This window comes from Asterias amurensis, chromosome 18 (assembly GCF_032118995.1).
Source record: "Asterias amurensis chromosome 18, ASM3211899v1".
Classification (NCBI taxonomy): domain Eukaryota; kingdom Metazoa; phylum Echinodermata; class Asteroidea; order Forcipulatida; family Asteriidae; genus Asterias; species Asterias amurensis.
In genome coordinates, this window is record NC_092665.1 from 57,632 (window position 1) to 62,119 (window position 4,488).

Consider the following 4,488-nt stretch of genomic DNA (forward strand, 5'->3'; position numbering starts at 1 on the left):
CTTTGCCAGAAGTCTATTATTCCTATCTACAACACACAAATTCGTCCAACAAGGATGTTTTTTAATTCATCATTTTCTCGCAGCTACGATGACCAATTTAGCTCATTAATTTTCACAGGCTGGTTATTGTATGCTTATTCACCAAGTAGGAAGACTGGTCTTTGACAATTACCAAACGTGTACCTTCCCTTTATAAATAAATGAGGTATTGAACTGGGTTATTGCAATTTAACTGTTTGTTTGAACCTGTCTTTAGCTTCTTTAGGGAACCACTTTATGCCTCGTGGCTCCCGGGAATTATGCTTTACTAGTCTGATGTAAAATAATTCATTGGTACCGAAACTTGGCAAGGGGGTATTTTTGGGACGTAGTTGAAGTCATGGTGGGCAAGTAGTTTGTAAAAAATTGACGTAAAATAAACGTTTTAAACTTATTATTCACTTGCATATTAAGCAAATTGTTTTAGTCCAACGTCACTTTGCTATGTGAATAATTAAATTAAAACGTTTATTTCACGTCTGGCTTCTGCAAACTACTCGCCCACCATGACTTCAACTACGTACCAAAAATACCAGTTGCCAAATTTCAATTCAAGTAAATTATTTTCAAACAAAAACAAGACCACTGTTAGAAGCACGGTTACGTTGTAGCTGAAATATTCAGCCCCGGGGTCCATGATGCACAAGTGGATCCCTAAGAAAGCTAAAGACAGATGGAACTTATAGGCCTATGTTGACAAGTGTGTGAATGATTATCTATTGGCTCTTCAACATGATACCGCTCTCTACCAAAATGGGTTAAACTAATGAAAAGACTATTCTAATGCAACGTCACAGCTTGAGGCCATGAGCAAGTTCTGCTGAATTTCTTGGAAACAATGCAACCATCCATGGGAGATATTTATTCAATTTATTACTGAAAGTTTTCACAAAAATGCGTTCTACTATCGAACACTAATGTAGCCTACTTTTAACCAAGTATAATAAGTTTTTATTGCCATTCAAAAATAAATGAGCTGCCCCTTCACAAGTTGTTTCGTTTAAACTCCACTTTTGTTTTCAACTTTCAATTCATTCAAATATCCCCTCCAAGAAATATAGGCCGAACACTGGTGTTTGAATTTTGTTGAATGCCACAAACTGTGTTTTTGTTTCGCATTCAATTATGACTTTCCATAGTTTGCCAATCTCGGTTGACAAAAACTCGGGCTTTGACGTAGCGATCGGTGCTTATTTTTAACATAAACTTTTGTTTAAACGGGCGGTTAAATTAACAGCGCCGAATGTGCTTTAAATGAGAGTTAATTGTGAATTTGGTTAGTGCAAATTATCTGCTTGTATTAACCTGTCTTTAGCTTCTTTAGGAAGCCACTTACCTCGTGGCTCCCGGGAATGTATGCTTTAGTAGTCTGATGTTTTTAGTTCATTAGTGCCGATATTTGGCAAGGGAGTAATTTGGGGACGTAGTTAAAGCCATGGTGGGCAAGTAGTTTGTAAAATCGGACGTAAAATAAACGTTTTAAACTTTTTAAATTATTCACTCTATGTAGTCCAACGTCACTTTGCTATGTGAATAATTAATATAAAACGTTTATTTAACGTCCGACTTCTGCGAAATTCTTGCCAACCATGACTTCAACTACGTACCAAAAATACCACGTTGCCAAATTTCGATTCAGGTAAATTACATACAAACAAAAATAAGACTGTGATTAGAAGTATCGCATGGTAAAAGCCCGAATGGCTTATTTGCACAAATAAACCATTTTAAAAACTGCATGGTTACATTGTATAGCTGAAATATTCAGCCCCGGGGTCCATGATGCATAAGTGGATCCCTAAAAAAGCTAAAGACAGATGGAACGTATTGATAAGTGTATGAAAGATTATGTCTCGTTTGATAAGCGACACCTTGGGCTCTTAAACACGATACCGCCCTCTACCAAAAGGGCTTCAAAAATATTACTAGACTATTCTATTTCAACGTCACAGCTCGAGGCCATGAGCAAGTTCTGCTACTATTTGTTGGAAACAACCATTCATAGGAGATACTTTATTCAATAAGTTATATTAAAAGTCTGCACAACAAATGTGGAATTTGGGAACATCTGTTAATTTGCGTGTAGCCATTGGACACTTTCGGTAAACAGTACGTCCAAAGGCACACACTTCGTGTATCACAACTGATATAAAAACTAACAAACCTGTGAAAATTTAGGCTCAATCGGCCATCGGAGACGGGAGAAAATAACGGGGAAAATCCGGTTTTAATGTTTTCTCGAAAAGTAAAGCATTTCATGGAATAATATTTCAAGAGAAGTCTTTCACCATTACCTTCTGTAAACCCTGTAAGTTATTTGTAATTCTGTAAACTTTTTCCTTTTTTTCTGTGCCAAAAGTGTATAATGGCTTTCATAGTTACAACATTTACGGCGTGGGGTTCGGGGCCCGCTTTAGGGCCCCGGAAACTTTTCAGCCGAAGATGCTATCTGGTGCAATCTAAAGGGGTCTGAAGGGTGATGTGCCCCCTCCCCCCCCCCTCTCAGATGTTGGAATTTATTTCTAGGATGCACCATTTTTTGCTATCATGGTTGTTGTTATTTAAAAACAACTAAATGTTACTTCGTATTCCTAAAAAAAATAAACAACTTAATTATAGCTTCGTATTCCTAATATTTCTGCATATAAGGCTTAGACGGCATCTCATATCAATCATCACCAGCATCGTCTAAGAGTGAGTCCAGACAATTTGTTTATTTTTTTCCCTTCTATTTATTTATTATTATTATTTTTTTTTCTCTTGATGTGGAGTTATACTCCTCCGTTTATTAAACAACAAACGTCAGCAACACCGCGCTGGCACCACCATACATCAATAAAACAAGCTCCAATATACTGCTTAGAAGTTGAGATACTTAATTGAAGAAAATTCACCCTTCAGATGCTTGATTTTGAGACCTAGGTCTCGAAATCCATTTAAAATATTTTAGTGGGAAGTAACTTCTTTCTCAAAAACTACCTAACTCCACAGGGAGCCGTTTCTCAAAATGTTATAACACAGCTCTCTATTGCTTGTCACCAAGTGTTTTTTTAGCCCATACGGTTCGATGGAGGTTCGCAGTTAAATCCGACTGACAAAACGCTGGTATTCATTTTTTGTTCAGTTAGGGGGCCCCTATTATATGTTTCTACATTAGTTTATCTGTGCAAAAGCTATGAAGAAGTTTTTTCCCCTAATTTGAGAGTCCGAGAGTTTTACTGCCTGTCCGAGGATATAACTTTAAAGTTCCCCTGCTTTCTCACTCGATCTACTGCTGTAGAAACTGGTCAGGGCAGTGGAGGGGTATGTCATTACGAGTCAATGGCTACCCCCTCCCTCCCTTGCCAAAGTACCACCCCCCTAAACGGACTAGTAGTGACAAAATTATAATTTATACCCAACGACGGTCATAAACGAAACCTTTAGCCTCACTTTGATATTAAACTAAGATGGATGCGGTCACAAGAGGGCAGCATATATACTTACTTGGTTGTTGGCGCTTGCATCACAGCCTCAGAAAGTTGATGGCAGTCTCACTTTGCTTCTTGGGTCAATGCTGGAGAACGGAGATGCTTGCATGTGTTGGGCTAATTTTAGGTCCAAAACAGAATACAAATTAAACCCAAATGAACACTTTGCATGATTTAGACATGATACACAATAGACCTACTTCCAAGACTTGGAAATAACATCCCTCCCTAAGATACCTGCTCAAAGCTACCGATCCCCAACTTCTGCCCCCCCCCCCCCCTCCCCAAACAAAGTTGCTATTCTAGTTTGCTACATAGTGAAGCACTTGTAGGCCTACAGCAAGTTAGAGGAACACATTGCCTTGGTTCTAGAAACCGTTTTTTTACCCATATTATTACAGAACGTTTTACAAAAGCCAACTTGACCGATCCAATGACTCTGAAATACTTGTCACATGACCAGAAACATTCCTCATCACAAATATAAAATTTTTGAAAAATAAAACATTTGGTTTAGAACAACCATTTATTCACAACCTGAAATGAGCTGTGTTGATTTTATTGTTTTAAGATATGCTTTACTACAAGACAAGTACCGTCGCTTTATATGATTACAGATGACCCAACTTTCATCACAAGTCAACCATAGTCTCAAGGGTATACTTGTTCAGTCAACTCATTCTTTTGTTTACTGTCAATTACTTTTTAAAGACATCAAGCAGCAAAATGATTTCCTTCAACTGCTTGGTTTTTTTTTTTACAACAGCGCTTAACTGGAGAGTGAAACAAAGGTTTGAATTAATCATTGACTTTTTATGCTTTGGCACTAACTGTACGTTGCTTCCAGTGATGAAGGCGATACAGGTCTGTGATGCAAACAAATTATAGAAAAAGACACAAAGATACATTTTGTTCTTCTTTTATTTAAACATGGGAAAACACCAAAGTACAGTGATTTTGTTTTATTTCAATATCATAA